Source organism: Leptonychotes weddellii, chromosome 9 (assembly GCF_054177405.1).
Source record: "Leptonychotes weddellii isolate Sample4059 chromosome 9, ASM5417740v2, whole genome shotgun sequence".
In the NCBI taxonomy this organism is placed as follows: domain Eukaryota; kingdom Metazoa; phylum Chordata; class Mammalia; order Carnivora; family Phocidae; genus Leptonychotes; species Leptonychotes weddellii.
The window spans coordinates 50,898,986-50,918,919 of NC_138377.1; the positions used below are offsets into that span (position 1 = coordinate 50,898,986).

Sequence of the window (19,934 nt, forward strand, 5' to 3'; positions counted from 1 at the left end):
TTGTGTATGGTATAAGAAAATGGTCCAGTTTCATTCCTCTGCAGGTTGCTGTTCGGTATTCCCAACACCATTTGTTTAAGAGACTGTCTTTTTCCCATTGCATAATCTTGCCTCCACTGTCTAAGATTAATTGACCATCTGGTTATGGGTTTATTTCTGGGTTCTCTATTCTGTTCCATTGATCTATGTGTCTATTTCTGTGCCAGTACCATACTGTCTTGATCACTACAGCTTTGTAATATAACTTAAAGCCCAGAATTGTGATGCCTCCAGCTTTGCTTTGCTTTTTCAAGGTTGTTTTGGCTATTCACAGTCTTTTGTGGTTCCATACAAGTTTTAGGATTGTTCGTTCTACCCAAATGTTACAGGTGGTATTTTGATAGGGATTGCATTAAATGTGTAGATTGCTTTGGGTAGTATAGACATTTTCACAATATTTGTCCTGCCAGTCCATGAGCATGGGATGTTTTTCCATTTGTTTGTGTTCTTTTCAATTTCTTTCATAAGTGTTCTATAGTTTTCAGAGTACAGATCTTTTACCACTTTGGTTAGGTTCATTCCTAGGTATCTTATTGTTTTTGGTGCAATTGTATATGGGATCGACTCTTTGATTTCTCTTTCTGCTGCTTCATTATTGGTGTATAGAAATACAACAGATTTCTGTATGTTGATTTTGTATCCTGTGACTTTACTGAATTCATGTTATCAGTTCTAGCAATATTTTGGTGGAGTCTTTTGGGTTTTCTACATAGAGTATCAGGTAAATAACGAAAGTTTGACTTCTTCCTTGACGATTTGGATACCTTTTATTTCTTTTTGTTGTCTGATTGCTGAGAGTAGGACTTCCAGTACTATGTTGAACAACAGTGGTGAGAGTGGACATCCTTATCTTGTTCCTGACCTTAGAGGAAAAATTCTCAGTTTTTCCCCATTGAGGATGATATTAGCTGTGGGTCTTTCACATATGGCCCTTATGACGTTGAGGTATGTTCCTTCTATCTCTACTTTGTTGAGAGTTTTTATCAAGAATGTATGCTATACTTTGTCAAATGCTTTTTTTGCATCTATTGAGAGGATCATATGGTTCCTATCCTTTCTTTTATTAATGTGGTGTATAACGTTGATTGCTTTGCAAATATTGAACCACCCCTGAAGTCCAGGAATAAATCCCACTTGATTGTGGCAAAGGATTCTTTTAATATACTGTTGGATTCGATTTGCTAATATTTTGTTGAGAATTTTTGCATCCATGTTCATTAGGGGTATTGGTCTGTAATTCTCCTTTTTAGTAGGGTCCTTGGTTTTGGAATCACAGTAATGCTGGCATCATAAAATGAGTTTGGAAGTTTTCCTTCCATTTCTATTTTTTGGAACAGTTTGAGAAGATAAGGTATTAGCACTTCTTTAAATGTTTGTTAGAATTCCCCTGGGAAGTTACCTGGACCTGGACTTTTGTTTGCTGGGATATTTCTAATTACTGATTCAATTTCTTTGCTGGTTTTCAGTCTGTTCAGGTTTTCTATTTCTTCCTGTTTCAGTTTTGGTAGTTTATATGTTTCTAGGGATTTATCCATTTCTTCCAGAATGCCCAATTTGTTGGCATATAATTTTTCATAATATTCTCTTATAACTGTTGGCATTTCTGTGGTGTTGGTTGTTATTTCTCTTTTCTCATTTGTGATTTTATTTATTTGGTTCTTTTTTCTTTTTGATAAGTCTGGCTAGGAGTTTATCAATCTTACTAATTCTTTCAAAGAACCAACTCCTGGTTTCATTGATCTTCGTTGATCTGTTTGTTTGTTTCTATACCACTTATTTCTGCTCTAACCTTTATTATTTCCCTTCTTCCATTGGCTTTAGATTTCATTTGTTATTTTTATTCCCACTCCATTAGGTGTAAGCTTAGGTTGTATATTTGAGATTTTTCCTGCTTCTTGAGGTAGGCCTGTATTGCTATATACTTCCCTCTTATGACTGTTTTTGCAAGGTTTCAAAGGTTTTGGACCATCGTGTTTTCATTTTCATTTGTTTCCATGTATTTTTTTTTTCACTTCTTCTTTAATTTCCTGGTTGACCCATTCATTCTTTAATAGGATGTTCTTTAACCTCCATGTATTTGTGGTATTCCCAAATTTTTTCTTGTTATTGACTTCAAGTTTCATAGCATTGTGGTCAGAAAATACGCATAGTATCATCTCACTCTTTTTTTATTTGTTGAGACCTGATTCATGACCTAGTATGTGATCTATTCTGGAGAATGTCCCATGTGTACTTAAAAAGAATGTGTATTCTGCTGTTTTAGGAAGAAATGTTCTGAATATACCTGTTAAGTCCATCTGGTCCATTGTATCATTCAAAGTTATTCTTTCCCTTGATGATTTTCTGCTTAGATGATCTGTCCATTAATTTAAGTGGGGTGTTAAAGTCCCTTACTACTATTGTATTATTATCAATGAGTTCCTTTATGTTTGTTATTAATTGTTTTATATATCTGGGTGCTCCCAAGTTGGGGGCATATTTACAAGTGTTAGATCTTCTTGTTGGATAGTCCCTTTTATTATGATTCAGTACCCTTCTTCATCTCTTGTTACAGTCTTTGGTTTAAAATCTAGTTTGTCTGATATAAGTATTGCTACTCTGGCTTTTGATATCTTTTTGCACAGGAAATATTTCTCCATCCTCTCACTTTCAATCTACAGGTGTCTTTAGGTCTAAAATAAGTCTCTTGTAGGCAGCATAAACATGGATCTTGTTTTTTTTTTTCTTTTTAATCCATTCTGACACTCTATGCCTTTTGATTGGAGCATTTAGTCCATACATTCAGAGTGATTACTGATCAATGAATTTAGTGCCATTTTATTACTTGTTTTGTCTTTGTTTCTGGAGATTTTCTCTGTTCCTTTCTAGTCTTTGTCACTTTTGGTTTTTCTTTCCTACTCAAAGAGTTCTCTTTAATATTTCTCTCAGTGTTGGTTTAGTGGTTACAAACTCCTTTAGGTTTTGTTTGTCTGGGAAATTATCTTTCCTTCTATTCTGAATGATAGCCTTGCTGGGTAGAGTATTCTTGGCTGCAGATTTTTCCCATTCAGCACATTGAATATATATCATGCCACTTTATTCTTGTCTGTCAAGTTTCTGTGGAGAGGTCTGTTGCTAACCTTATTTGTCTTCTTTTGGTAAGTTAAGGACTTCTATTGTTTTGTTGCTTTTAGGATTTTTTATTTATCTCTATATTTTATAAATTTAACCTCAATATATCTTGGTGTTGGTCTGCTTTTGTTGATGTTGATGGGATTTCTCTGTACCTCCTGGATTTGGATGTGTTTTCTTCCCAAGATCAGGGAAGTTTTCAGCTATAATTTCCTCAAATAAACCTTCTGCCTCCTTTTTTCTCTCTTCTTCTGGGACTCCTACAATACAAATGCTATTATGCTTTATGGAGTCATTGAGTTTCCCAAGTCTACATTAGTGATCCAGTATTTTTCTTTCCTTCTTCTTTTCAACTTCATTATTTTCCATAATTTTATCTTCTGTATCACTTACTCATTCCTCTGTGTCTTTCATCCTTGCAGTCATTACATCCAGTTGGTTTTGAATCTCAGTTATTGCATTTTTCTTTTTGGCCTGGCTAGTTTTTAGGTCTTTTATCTCTGCAATAAGGGAATCCCTGGTGTCTTCTATGCTTTCTCAACCCCAGCTAGCATCCATGCATCAGGCATATTACTTATATTTGTTTCAATTAGATCCCTGGCCTGTGACCTTTTCTTGTTCTTTCTTTTGGGGTGAATTCTTCTGTCTTGGTATTTTGTCTAGGTCTCTGTCTTCTGTGTATTAAGAAAGTCTGTTATGTTTCCTGCTTCTGAGAGTAATGGCTTTATGAAGAACAGGTCATACACTGTCCAGAGACTTGTACTTCAGGAAGTGTCTCTGGTGTATGCCATGTGCATTCTGCTATTCTGTTTTGGCTGCTCTTTCCCTCAGGTCAGTACTGGGCAGAGTTTCTCCTTACCTGCAGTTGGGAGTGTTTGGACCTTGGCCAGAATGTGGCAAGTTTTACCTAGGCGTGCTCTGGTCTGCTTTTTAAAAGAGATCTGATGCTATTTCCACTAGAGCTGATGATTTGCAGAACTCTATGGTCAGTAGACATGGTGCTTGGGGGGCAGGGTTTGTTCTGGTCTTCTGGGGGAGGGTCCCACTGCACAGGTTCAGGCACACTCTTCTGAGAAAAGTGTACCAGCAGAGCACATGGGAGCAGGGCTTGGTATACGCAGTTTAGGCCACCACTATTGGTGCCGTGTTGAAATTAGTTTATACTGAGGGGAAGGGGAGGGAAATGTAACTGCCAACACTTTTGTTCCTGGAGAGTCAATGTCACCTCTCCCAGATGCACTCTAAGAAGGGGGAACAGTCTCTCCCAGTGCATCATAGGGGATCCTTAGATCATAACATCCTCTCCAGGGCTATCTACTCTCTTTCTCCTTAGGAGCGCTGCAGTGCCCTCAGGGCTCCACACCAGACACTCCACAGATGTCTAAAACTCCAGTCTTTGAGCCCAGCTGGTTAAAAAAACTCAGGAAAAGCAGACTGTCTTGTTTTCCTAGTCAATGGCTTTGCGAAGTGTTTTCCTTGTGTCATCCCCTGTGTGCTCCTCTCTCTTTCATTCTCTCTCTCCTCTCTCTACAACCAGGACTCCCTCCCCTCCACAGCACCCCTGATCTGTTTCTCCCACAAACCATGTCTCTATATCTCCTATGTATCACAATTGGCCTCTTCTCTCTCTCTAGTTGTGCATTGTGTTCTCTCAGTCCTCAGATCAATTTCCTGGGTATTCAAAATGATTTGATATTTATCTAGCTGTGTTCAAGGGATTAGGCAAGCCTAGGTTCATCTTACTACCACACCATCTTAGCTCCTTTCTCTCTCTATATATATTTAAATATGGTCACCCATTTTGTAATTAAAAAAAAAAACTATGTTTATATGTTCACATAGATTTTTATTTGAATGTACTAAAATTTACCCAACTTCCATTTATTATTTATGTGTCTTGTGCATATTTAAGAAATCTTATCTTAGATCTTATCATAAGAAAATACTCTAGATAATTTAGAGTTTTTCTTTTCATATTTAGGTCCTAATCATTCTAAAAATAACTTTGATAAGATACAGTGTAGGTATTTGCTCGTATCCTATTTTTACTCATACCCTGTTTTTACATATGCACAGCCAATTGTATAGGTATCATTAATTAAACAGTCCAACTTTAACTCACTCTTTTGTAATGCCACTCAGTGTAGTATTACTTATTTAGTTAAGACATACAGTTACTAGACCAAAAAGGATAAGAGACAAAAGGGAGGACATTTTCAAAAAGAAAGCTCCTTCTATGCTAAAGATCTTCTTTTTCTCTTTTCAGAAGGGAGTTCCTTAAAAATTATTAGCCTATGTGTCTAGTTCTAGTCCCTTTTCATCAGCCAGATTAAGGTTACCTGCCAACACTTTTGTCGCCGGAGAGGCAATGCCACCTCTCCCAGATGCACTCTAAGAAGGGGGAAACAGTCTCTCCGTTCCTAGTCCCTTTTCATCTTTCTTCCTAGTCCCTTTTCATCAGCCAGATTAAGGTTACCAGTGAAACCTTTAAACCCAGGCTTTTCTTCTACATGGCAAAGCATGTGTGAGACAACTTTGCCTGTTCTGATGAAGAATTCCAGGGAGCCCAAAAGCCAGTAAGAAAGTGAGTCTGAAGCAAGTTTCTCCTAAGTGATGGTGACACCTAGGCAGTAGTGGATCATTTAATTATTTTAGGGAATAGTTGCATCTGCCTTACTGGTAGAATCCTCTTTGCCTGGGACTAGCACCACTGGAAAATTTGGGGGCAGCAATAGTGGGTTGAATTTGTCCCATTCTATGCAATGTGTATAAAATGCTTCATCCGTAACTGAAAGATACTACTGAGAGCCCTATTCCTTCTCTTCCAAATAGTGTCATAAAACTATATTTATCAGAGATGTCATTTATTCCATGACAGAAATTGTTCAACAGTCCCAGATAGACACATGTCTAAATTATATTTTCTATATTATAGATTATATCCTTTTCACCTTTTCTTTTCCTCTTCCCATAAATTTGAAACAGAAGACTTCAAGTGCTCAGGGAATTTGATACACCCAAGGATAGAAGGAGCTTGAGTTCATGAACATCCATATAGAAGGCTGACTAACAAACAAATATGTTACACTGTAAATGGGTGAAAAATTCACTTGTATTAAGCTAAAGAGGTCTGGGGCTAGCATTACCCTTATTTATATATCTTACATGCTTAGGAAACTCTCTCACATGACTTAGCAAAGGAAAATTACAAGCCATATCCCAAAAGTCACTAACTTTAACAAAAAAAGGAAAATCTGAGAGGTACCTATTAAAATAGACCTAATGGGGCACTTGGGTGGCTCAGTCAGTTAGCGGCTGCCTTCGGCTCAGATCATGATCCCAGAGTCCTGGGATTAAGCCCCGTGTTGGGCAGTCTGCCTCTCCTTCTCTCTCTCTCTCTTTGCCCCTCTCCCTGCTCATGCTTGCTCTCTCTTTCTCTCCCTCTCTCTCAAATAAATAAATAAATAAAATCTTTAATAAAAAAATAAAATAGACCTAACAGAGGTGACAGATAAGAACTTTTGGAAAGAATGAAGATGCTTAATGAAACTGCATCAACAGTAAAGGATCTTCTGGAACTGAAGATGAATAATTTCCAGTTCTGAATATTTAAATAAAAAAACAGAGCTTAAAGTGATAATGATTATTGACAGAACTATAGTAGTGCTCTGAATGATAACATAAATGAAAAAGCTCAAACAGAGTAAAGGTGGACAACATGAGAAAAAGATAAGTTGTTTTATAATGCAAATGATAAGAATCCAGGTGAAAGATAAACAGAGAGGGGCACCTGGGTGGTTCAGTCGTTAAGCGTCTGCCTTCGGCTCAGGTCATGATCCCAGGGTCCTGGGATCGAGCCCCGCATCGGGCTCCCTGCTCGGCGGGAAACCTGCTTCTCTCTCTCCCACTCCCCCTGCTTGTGTTCCCTCTCTCACTGTGTCTCTCTGTCAAATAAATAAATAAAATCTTTTAAAAAAAAAAAAAAAAAAGAGGGCGCCTGGGTGGCTCAGTTGGTTAAGCGACTGCCTTCGGCTCAGGTCATGATCCTGGAGTCCCGGGATCGAGTCCCGCATCGGGCTCCCTGCTCGGCGGGGGGTCTGCTTCTCCCTCTGACCTTCCCCCTTCTCATGTGCTCTCTCTCATTCTCTCTCTCTCAAATAAATAAATAAAATCTTTAAAAAAAAAAAAAAGAAAGATAAACAGAGTACTAATAATCATACAGATCTTTATATTCCACTGAATCTTAGTAGTTACAGATTGTAAGATAATTATTTTATTTACCTCTCAGATATATAAAAAAAGTGAAAATTGGTGGATAAAAGTAAAGTATCTGGTTAACTAATATAGAAGTTCAAATCCAACTTCCACCTTCTACTACCTGTGTAATTTCTTTTGCAACAAGGCTTTTCATCTGTGTAATACAAACAGCAATATAATCTATCTCATAGGAAATTTATAAGAGTTAAATGCAATGATATGTGTAAAGTATTTAATGCATTAGTCTAGAACATAAGATGCATACAAAACTGTTGTTTCTGTTGTTACACACATACACACACATGCTATATATTTTTTTCTACCATTTACTTTACATATATACATATGTACATATGTGTACATATTCTATCATGTTACTTAATATAGACTTAAATCAAGCTAGCATTCCTGGAAGCCTTGAGGGATTGGAATAATGGAATAATATTGGTTAGTAAAAAGAACTGGACTCCAAGAGGTCTTAAGCATGCCTCTGTGTAGATCATAAAAGCATATTTTTAAACGAACAATGAATCATGGAACACTTCATCTCGAACTAATGATGTAATGTATGGGGATTAACATAATAATAAAAAAAAAAAAAGTAAAAAAAGCATATTTTTAAGCTTTTATTTAAATCTAGTTAGTTAACACATATTGTAATATTAGTTTCGGGAGTAGAATTTAGTGATTCATCACTTACATATAACACTCAAGGCTCATCACAACAAGTGCCCCCCTTAATACTCACCACCCATTTAGCCCATCCCCCCATCCACCTCCCCTCCAGCAACTCTGCTTGTTCTCTATTGTTAAGAGTCTCTTATGGTTTGCTTCCCTCTCTTTTTTTTCCCCTTCCTTAAGGTTCATCTGTTTTGTTTCTTAAATTCCACCTGTGAGTGAAATCATATGGTATTTGTCTTTCTCTGACTGACTTGGTTCACTGAGCATAATACACTTGAGTTCTATTCATGTCACTGCAAATGGCAAGATTTCGTTCTTTTCGATGGCTGAGTAATATTCCATTGTGTATATATACCACATCTTCTTTTTTTTTTTTAGTATGTTATGTTAATCACCATACATTACATCGTTAGTTTTTGATGTAGTGTTCCATATTCATTGTTTGCATGTAACACCCAGTGCTCCATGCAGAACGTGCCCTCTTTGATACCCATCACCAGGCTAACCCATCCTCCCACCCTCCTCCCCTCTAGAACCCTCAGTTTGTTTTTCAGAGTCCGTAGTCTCTCATGGTTCGTCTCCCCCTGCTATTTCCCCCCCTTCATTCTTCCCCTTCTGCTATCTTCTTCTTTTTTTTTTTAAACATATACTGTGTTATTTGTTTCAGAGGTACAGGTCTGTGATTCATCAGTCTTACACAATTCACAGCGCTCACCATAGCACATACCCTCCCCAATGTCTATCACCCAGCCACCCCATCCCTCCCACCCCCCACCACTCCAGCAACCCTCAGTTTGTTTCCTGAGATTAAGAATTCCTCATATCAGTGAGGTCATATGATACATGTCTTTCTCTGATTGACTTATTTCACTCAGCATAATACCCTCCAGTTTATACCACATCTTCTTTATCCATTCATCAGTCAACGGACATTTGGGCTCTTTCCATAATTTGGATATTGCTGATAATGCTGCTACAAACATCGGGGTGCATGTACCACTTAGAATTTTTATTTTTGTGTCCTTTGGGTAAATACCTAGTAGTGCAATTGCTGGATTGTAGGGTACTTCTATTTTTAAATTTTTGAGGAACCTCCATACTGTTTTTCAGAGTGGCTGCACCAGTTTACATTCCCACCAACAGTTAAGAGAGTTCCCCTTTCTCTGCATCCTTCCCAACGTCTGTTGTTTCTTGCGTTGTTAATTTTAGCCATTCTGACATGTGTGAGGTGGTAACATATGTTCTCTCAGAAATATACATGTTTTGTATTTGAGAAACATAGTTGAGATAGAAATACAACAAAATTAATAAGGAATCCCTTACATTTACTTTCATCTCTCCTGCTCTACTCTTTAAACCTCACACTAAAACTAATAAAGCAAAAACAAAACAAACAAGGAAACAAATAAAAATTTCCAGTCATAGATTCAAATTTACACATACTATGACTCCACTTAAGCAGTTAAGCAGCTCCAGTTAATACTTCACTGTATTATAGTCACACTTAAAACACATGACCACTAATCTCACATTTATTTAGTACTGCATGGTCATTCAACTATATTTTTCCTGAAATCTTTCTTTCTCATTATGCTTTTCAACACTTGATCCTTCATAATTTATTATCCACTCATCAATCAGAGTGATGCTTTTATTTTTACAGAGAGATTAGAGACAGATTATACCACTCTGCTGTTTAAAATCCAAACTACTTCATCACGATCAAGTGAAATCCCATGACTTAACCACTGCCTGCAAAACATGACTACTCTCCTCATTACTGACTGTGCATCATCTACACTGGGCTTCCTGCTGTTTTCTGATTGTTCCAAGACTGTAGGGCATTTCCTTGCTACTCATTCCATCTGAAATGCCCTTTTCCCAGCTGTTTATTTACATGACTCCATATTTCCGCTCAAATATTTTCTCTTTACAGGCTCCCTAACATTTCTCCCAGCTACCTTTGTACCAATCGCTTTCCATTCCTTTACTGTTTTCTTTAATAAAACTTAACACTTCTAAATTTAAGAACTTCCTCAGTTTTCTTATTTATCATAATTTTTTCACTAGCTTATTTTCAGCACATGGTGCTTTGTAGAGGTTCAATAAATAGTCACTGAATTAACTTTGAATGCATTTATCAAAACTAATATTTCAAAATGGGAGAAGACAAATGATAATAATACAATGGTGCATAATTATTTGGAAATCTATAAATAGTCAAAGAGAAATTCTGAGATTTGCATAGCCATATATAGCAATTCTGCTTGTATTTACTATATATCTTACCATGAATATAAATTCTACTTTCAATCATTTGTTTAATCAACAAATATTTATTTACTGACTGCTATGTGCCAGGAAGATTCCAGGAGCTTGGATCAGTAAACAATACAGGAAAGGCCCTGGCCTTGTAGAACTCAAATTCTAGTTCTTTATCTACCTGTTGAATTAGAAAGGTGTATATCAAGGGTGATTCAGATGATTAAGAAAAATTTGTTTTTGTTTTGTTTAAATATTTTATTTATTGGGGCACCTGGGTGGCTCAGTTGTTTAAGCGACTGCCTTCGGCTCAGGTCATGATCCTGGAGTCCTGGGATTGAGTCCCACATTGGGCTCCCTGCTCAGCAGGGAGTCTGCTTCTCCCTCTGACCCTCCCCCCTCTCATGTGCTTTCTCTCTCATTCTCGCTCTCTCAAATAAATAAATAAAATCTCAAAAAAAAACCCTATTTAAATATTTTATTTATTTATGTGACAGAGAGAGACAGTGAGAGAGGGGACACAAGCAGGGGGAGTGGGAGAGGGGGAGCCTGATGCGCGGCTCCATCCCAGGACCTGGGATCATGACCTGAGCCAAAGGCAGACGCTTAACGACTCAGCCACCCAGGTGCCCCTAAGGAAAATTTAAACTATTAAGAATAGGCAGTACTTATCAGCACCAGTAGTCCCATATAATCATAAGTATAAAGAGAATACAATATTTTTTTGGTAAAATGGTTAATGAAGCAAAAGTCTTAGGAAGAATGCTTCCTGTTCAAGTTGTATGTGCTGTTTCTTGGGAAGAGGACTGTGCAGTACCCTACCAATCATAATGAAAATCTAAAGGGGCATAAGAAAAAAAAGGATGGAGGGTTAAAATAATGAAGGGTATCAGGTACTAGAGGAGTTGAAGGTTGGGAAGAGAAAGAAAGAGTGAATGGAATATGTTTTCAAATATTGAGCACATCAGGCTCCCTAATATTCAGAGGTGCAGAGTCTGCAAACGGGAGTACACTGAAAATAGTTCTTGCTAAGTGTTTTTAGGTTTTCTGATTGGATTATATCTGATGCTATCCCTGTGCTGCCTCTTAATGGTGTGCTACTTAGCCTGTCATCACTGGCCAGGGTTATTTGAAGGAGGCAACATTTTGGTGTTGCTAGGATTGAACACATATGCGAAGATTCTAGGAGAAATGAGGAAATTATATGAATATAAGAGAACCTACTGTATCTTTCATTAATGATATGAGTGTTTAGGTTGGCAAAGAAATATTTTAAAACTTGTAAGTATTAATAAAGTTTAATTTTACATTTCTTCAAGTTTAACCAGGGTTTTTGAAATATATTTTATAAATATGTTGTACTACACCTTACCAAAGTTCAGTCTAAAACATTTCTAAAAGGAGTAAATTTCCTTCCATTCATTCTCACATTTGCAGAAATAAAGCTGAAGAAAGGAAAAGTGTGTATTAAAAACAAAGTGAGGTTTAGGCTTTTCATTACACAAGATACACTGAATGTACAAAGTTCCTATACTTCACATATACAGTAAAATGCATACTAGTTCACTTCTGTGATAATGGCCATAGGTAAATTACTGAGATATGCATGGAGTTTTATTCTATAATGTTATCACACAGCATATCTGTCAATTATTTGTATATATGTTTGAAAGAAAAAAAAACTAGCATTATAGCCAAACTTTCCATAAAATACAAAATAGTATTTTGTTGTCATTCTTTCTATTGAAGTTAGAGACCAGATAAAGATTGTACTTAATATAAAGCAAGTTAAGAGTATGCTCCAACATCTGTTTTAAAATACAAAATTACATTCTCTAAAGTAGGAAATCAATCAAGGAAATACATTTCTCACTCTTCTGACTGTAAATCATCTGTATTTGGGCACTTTTCTTTAAAAAATCAAAATATATTTTTTCTAGTTTGAAAATAAGACAATTATTTGAGACATAATATAACAGGGAAAAATAACTTGCTTTTTAAAAAGTCTTCTGGAAACAGTTGCAGTCTTGAAAGTACTTGATTAAATCACATGTGAAGATAAAGTTGGGCAAAAATAAATGATTCTATTATTCCATTTACCATGGGTGCATTAACAAGGTTGAGGAGCTGAGAGATTGAATGAGTCTTCACCTAAACAAAAGAATTGGAGAAGTAGTTTTCTTCTGCTTCACAAAAGTCATATGAGAAGAATTAAAAGCCACTGCAAATAGTCTCCTAAATAATTTTTAATAGGTTGATGATGAAAAAGTGTACATTAACTAATTCATGATTGACTCTGAAATAAATGGATTTTGTTATATCAGAAGACAACCTAGACCATTCATATGTCAAATAATTCTTGTCAAGCAGTATTAAATCAGTGACACTTTATTAATTCAAAGTTTAACATTTTTCAGATTTATATGTAAATTTATCAGCAGTATTATTTCTCTTTTCCTCAAAGAAACTTTCTTCACAGAGGTTTTTTATAATATTAATAAAATAAATATATAATGCTAGATGAAAGGCAAAATAATCCTTTGAATATATCTTATATGTTATTAAAATACTGAGTAAAAACATATTTTTAAATAAGACATACCTTCAATCAACTTGGTAGCATATTTCATGTTCTAGTTCTTCACTCACAGTTCTTCTGGATAAGAAAACAATTCTATTGTCACAGGCCCCATAAGCCCATAAGTATGTCTTTTTTTGGAGTGGGGGGTGGGGAACAGAGAATATAATTTACAAGAATTGAAATAGGTCAGCATGCTCTGAGATATTCTGGAAATAGGAAAGTTTTATTTTTTTAATGAAGGATCTAAATATTTGTTTTATTTATGGATACAAACAAATTCTCTAAATTCTTTGATACACGTTTTAATTTTTCATTTCAGAAACATTGGGCATATGCAAGTCCTAATTTTCAATCCAGGAACATATTTAGCATAAAATAAAAAGATGCCTTTGAAAAACACCATAGTCAGCCATTCCTAAGTGTATAACTAAATTTGTGCACTAGCTTGCTGAGTTATTCCTGAAATGTCCATTTCTTATACTTGCAGTACTATATGTTTTTCTGTTACTCCTATTAGTCTGTATTTGACAAATTGGAGACGTCTTGATGATTGCTGAGAATCCATACACCCCAGATGCAAGTTGTCATTTTTGACATTTCTGCTGACTTAATCTGCTTGTCACTGAACATTTCTAAAGTTGAGGCAGCTTCAGATTTACATACAGGATTATAATATAAGTGCCAGACAAGTTAGCACCTATTGGAACTTCTTAATTTTTTTTCTCAAAGAAGAGATATTCTGAAATTCAACTGTCCATATATAGTCAATTTAAAATGTCCCTTTTCCAAGTTTGATCAAGTTTGACAATACTTGGGTCGACCAGATTATAAGTCCCTGAATAAACACTTGGTCCCTTAGGAAAAAGTTCAGGTAAATTAACTGGCTATTTTTTTTATAGCATCCAGAATCCTTTTATTGCCAGAATCAAACTACATCCTGCTTAGAGCTCCATGAGGAGCCCACCATCCAGGAATAAAAGGAGAGAGAGATGCTGGGTATGTTTGCAGCAGAGAAAATCCAGCTCCACAGAAACCTTATGAGAAAGCAGCACAGTCCTGTCTGACTGTGGCTCTGGGGTCTCATCCTAGAGGCTAGACTCAAGTCTTGGCCTAGAGCCATTGCCCACTTGGAGATCTGTGAAGCACTTCTGGAACAGACAGAAACTACCAGGGGAGCCCCAAGCCACCTGGCTCTCTCAGGGGCCCACTCAAGGTTCTGGGCTAGTTTCTGTGGACTAAACACCACTGAGCTGCCTGGTGGGAGTAGGTGATGGGCAGGATGGGCAGGATAGTATTATCCTTCTCACTTATGATTATATACATGATTATATATACAGAGAGAAATCACAGATATGTGGTACATAGATACATGTATGTATGTGTGTGAACTCCACATCCATGTCCCTATTTAATAAAATATTACATTTCACTTTTAATGGTAAAAGAACTGAAAAGAAGGAATTGCTGAAACTATTGCTGAAACTCTACAAGCAGTGTTGGTTTCTTAAATCCTTCTCTAAGGAAAGTTAAGGAGAAAATACTGGAATACTATTAGGAATTTAAGGTCAATTCTGTTTCATTAACTTAAACTATATTTTTTATTTAAACTACAGAGATTAATGTCATATCATGAAAGAAGCTGAGATAACCCCTCTAACGTCTGATTCTTTCTATTTCATACCCTAATTTTGTATCCCCTATTATTTATATATATGCTTATGGCTTATCTAATTTCCATTCTGCCTCAATGATAATTTCTTGAATTGTTTATCTCACTTCTAGAGTCAAGATGAAATGTTTACTCTTCTGTTCAAATATACAAAAAATATGTAGCTTTCTTTATTATTTATAACAAAGCTCAAAGTTCCCGACGGCACATGCCCACTCTTAACAGAACACAATTTTTAAAAATTTTGTCAATTAAAAGTAGATTAGCATTTTCTAACATAAACCATTTTCTTTAAATTTAATACATTCAATTTTTGGATATACTCAGTGAATTAAAAATTCAAAGTTGTCATCAAACCTCATTCTACTCCATTCAAAAGGAATTTCTCTGCTTTTTCCAGTCTGCAATAATGACTGGATGTAGTGGGAAGTTTATCTAGTCTCAGAGTAACAGTTGAATTGTTTCCTGCCTTTCTGTCTGTCCTACAGAACTTCACTGATACCTCTGGTTGAGTCTTATTCAAGGGCACCTACTGGGTACCTTATGAGGAACACTCCTCATCTGGCTCTCAAGGAAAAGGAGGGTTCTCTGCTTTCTCACTGGGTTCGGCACCTGAATACTCAGTTGTATCCTCTGCAAATTACTAGATGACTTGTTTGTTTGTTTGTTTTTGTGGTTGCTTTCTAAACCAACTAGGCACATACAGGAAATAAAAAAATTAATAATAATAGCATCAACATTCATCTTTAGGTGCCTTGTAGGCACTGATTCAACCTCAGTTATCCCTATGCTTGGAACTAACAAAAATGTACATGGTTTGTTTTCACTAGAAGCTCATTTAATTTTAAAGATACAGCACGTACTAAGGAAGTAGAGTATTAGAAAAAGTTATAGGATTCTTTTGGTAAATTAAAAAAAAAGACAAATATACCAATAAATAGAAACATATTTTTTATATAGGCTTATACATGCTTGTATGAGCAAAGAGGAAATTGAGGACATGCTCTCTTGTTACAATGGTATAACTGACAATTCAATTATACCTTACATTTTTTATTAGGTAGATTCTTATGCCAAACATACACTGTTTTTATATTAAGAAAAACATTAAATGGGAAATATCTTAATATATACCTATGTATAATTTGTGTATTGACTGAGATGGGCTAGTAGCATTCAGTCAGAAAAAAACTTTATATATTCTTACTGATGTCTTTTCTTTCCAGACTCTGAGTCCACATCTATTTTATAACTTTTATAGAAATATTAAGGAACAAATTTCCAGTTCACTTTGATAACAAAACATCAGTGCCTTTTTTTTTTAAGATTTCATTTATTTATTTGAGAGAGAGAATGAGAGACAGAGAGCATGAGAGGGAAGAGGGTCAGAGGGAGAAGCAGACCCCCCACTGAGCAGGGAGCCCGATGCGGGACTCGATCCTGGGACTCCAGGATCATGACCTGAGCCGAAGGCAGTCGCTTAACCAACTGAGCCACCCAGGCGCCCAAAACATCAACGTCTTATCCAAATAAGGATTAATCCTCTCTTTCATTTATGATCTATTTTGGATGTGTAAACCTTTAATTTGAAAAGGAGAAGAGGAGTCTGGCTCCCCTTTAAAAACCTATGTATTACTTTTCAGGACAGATCACAGATAATAACAAAGTCTTTATCTGGTGGCCTCTTGGGAGAGAGCTGCCTTCCCTGTACCAGACTCAGTGCACAGCCAAGACATTGCAGTTTCTGAAAAGAGTTATAGTTAAGGATGATGGACACCCCTCTGGCCAGTCATTCTCTTTGCATATTTACATTCCTGACCCAGGCATGTGCATTTCTACGTACCTTTATCTGAGGCCTTTGCAGAGATCTGTCCCCTCACTGAGGCCCACTCTTTTCCCCAGTCTCACTCAGACCCCAGTATTTTTCTACGCCTGCCCTTCCCTTCATACTCCTCCCAAGCTTAGGGTCCATAAAACTGCTGGAGCCTTTTGCTCAGGGTTCCCTCAACAGTAGGACTCCACCCCCATGCTTGTGCTGATCCATCTGACCCTCCACCTCAGCACCATTCCATGCAGGAAAATAGAAGAGGATGAATTGGGGCTTTCTTAAGTTTTAGACTCTTGCTTATACCATATCAGTAAGTGATTAGACTTAACTCTATCATTTTTGGTTTGTTGCTTTAATCAGCTACTCTGACACCTGGCAACTCAGCTTGCTCTCTCTCCTTTCCAAACAGCTGAGCTCCTGACAGGTGGAAACATAGTATTCTTTTCTTTCACTCACAACAAGGTATGAATTTGAAATTGTACAAAGTTAGGGTCAATGAAGAGAGGAATTAGGAAAAGTGGCTAAAGTGTTATGGCTGTTGTGGGTATAATCTAACATTAGTTCATTCTGGGTATGGCAAAAATACAAAAGTTACTTTGAAAAATTTCCACTCCTGAAGTCCCAAGAACAATTCTCTGCAACACATGCAAGAGCATGCACACACACACACACACACACACACACAATCACACTACAGTGAGCCTCTTGGATCAAGTCTGTCTAATCATGACTGACTGGCTCCATTCCACAGATCCATTTGGAAAATGAATTTTATCTCACCACTGCAATATAATTTTAAACTACTTCCTTTCACCACAGATCATTCCAATCTGCCTCTTAGCTTTAGGATGTTTGTTTGTTCATTTGTTTAAATCACTAAAGGCTCGGGTATTAGTCCCTGTGTTTTCACCCTCCCCTGAGTTCTGGTGACCACATACTAGAGTTTCTGAATAGAAATCTTGAAAATCCTTTGATGTAACTTGAAGGATGAGAGGAAAAGCACAATTTCCAAGTCCAGTGCTATACAAAGAACTCCCAGTTACTAAGTTTCTGATCAATTCCTTACCATCCTTTTATATTTCCTTGAGGTTTGCAATGATCAGACTGTTTTGAGATGGTTTCTTGTCTAGTTTTACATAAATCTCCTAGCAGTTCAGACCCTCCCCTCTATTTTTTGAGTTTTGATGCCTCAGCAGAAACAGAAACCAGGAAATATATAAATTTTATATTGAACATATCATAACTTCATACTTATACAAAAAACTGCAACATCAGACATTATAGTTCTCATTACATATCACCATCAATTTAGGGAAACTAGGTCTACATGAGCTGAAGAGTTATTTTATTCGCCTTCAAAGTAAAAAGGAAATGAATTTTAAAAACCTTAAAATTCTACCATTGTGATGACTGAACTCATAAAAAAATTATCATGCTATGATTCACTGAAGATCTTAGAAATACATTAAATAATTCAAGACCATTTTAAAAGCTAACAGAGAACTCATTCTAAAAGATCTATTTCCCAGGCTCATATTAAAATGAATATTTTAACATTTTCGTATCTATTTAAGAATGCATTTTTAAAGAAAATATCAAGGAATTTTTCCCAGAGGGCTTAACCTTAAAAATTATCTTCAAATTAAGCAAGAAAAACTTATTAACATGACTTGTTTTTATAGATCTGCTCATGTGTTTATCAAATGCCTGATCTAGTTATAATCCCACTACCCAATATACAGCAGAATAGCAGCCTGATCTGTGCTTTAAATATCTGGTATTGATAATGGTACTCTTCCTTATAAATCAGCTTACATTAATTTCTATTTTAAATTCTACCAACTTATGTAAATGTACATTGTTTATATGCAACTACATTTTGAAGAATATACCTTTACACACAGACTTATACACAATATTTCTGGTATTATCTTTATATCATTAAACTTATTATAAAATATACAAATCATTAGGCTGGTGGAATCAGAAATGTAAAACATGATACCTTCTAACATCCCCTGAGAGTAAATTTAATAAAATTATTTCAAGTTACTTGACTTCATTAACATTGAAATAAATATCATAACTAAATAAAAGCAAGCCAGAAGATGAAAGCAAATATATATCTATCAGAAAATTATTTAGCATAATCAATAAGGTTTATATGACATTCTTTATTTCCTTCAAGAAAAAAGAATGACCCAGTTAAGTGATGTGACCTCTATCCAGCATTTTCGTCTTAAATAAGATTCTTAGGTGACATGATAATTTATTCAGTGACTTAAAATGTAGGCACTGGGTGTTATACACAAACAATGAATCATGGAACACTACATCAAAAACTAATGATGTACTGTATGGTGACTAACATAACATAATAAAAAAACAGCATTGTCTTAAAAAAATCAAATCAAATCAAATCATTTGGAAAAATATGTAGGCTTTAAAGAAAATATTTAGAAAATGGCATGAGAGGCTCTGAAAATGATTAAATATGTGACATTGGGTAATTTTTGTTTTCTTTAAGCTTTAGAATCCTCATATTAAATGGGGAAGATAAGAGAACATTACATTATGTATATATATACATATGTATACATGTAGATATGCATGTGCATACATACACACACACGTATTTTTCATATTTTACCTCCCTCATGAAGCTAAGACCTGCCTTAAATGTCTAAGTTCCTTAGTCACAATACAGCTGCCAACCATTCACAGAATCAGGATTTTCAAGGTCTGAAGCTGACAATGTAAGGACCCGTGTTTTATATTTGCACTCTCTAATACAGTGGTATTGGCCACATGTGACTCTTGAATACTTGAAATAGGACAAATCGAAATTGAGATGTACTATAATTGTAAAATAAACACGAGGCTTTGAAGACTTATTACAAAAAAAATTTCACTAATAATTTTATTTTAATTAAACATGGAGATAAAAATATTTGGGGTATAGCTGGTTAAATATATTATTATAACTAATTTCACTTATTTTTTAGATTTTTTAAAACTGTGGCTATTATAAAACTTAAAATCACAAATCTGTATTGCTTTACATTTTTATTGATAGATGCTAAATATTTTTCACTTTGGCTTCATTGTTTGTGCCCCTTAATTTAATACTGTTTTGAAATATATTTTACATAGTTGCCGAATTTTATCAACTAATTAGCCATGCATTTGGACAATGCGTAATGTTTTGAAGCTAATTTGTAGCGTTCACCAATTAATTTTCTATTTTATGTCAGTGTTAATTAGTGTCAGTTTTTATTGTAATAATAATTGATGATATAAAGAATTGTTAAGGGCGCCTGGGTGGCTCAGTTGGTTAAGCGACTGCCTTCAGCTCAGGTCATGATCCCAGGATCCTGGGATCGAGTCCCGCATCGGGCTCCCTGCTCTGCGGGGAGCCTGCTTCTCCCTCTCCCACTCCCCCTGCTTGTGTTCCCTCTCTCGCTGTGTCTCTCTCTGTCAAATAAATAAATAAAATCTTTAAAAAA

The 19,934-nt window shown here is 35.8% G+C and overlaps 1 protein-coding gene across 1 annotated transcript in view; it reads right to left on the reverse strand.

The window, feature by feature from the left end:
* The window catches only part of LOC145723448 (uncharacterized), a 1,060,322-nt gene that overhangs the window by 76,660 nt on the left and 963,728 nt on the right, over nt 1-19,934 (reverse strand). The window lies entirely within an intron of this gene.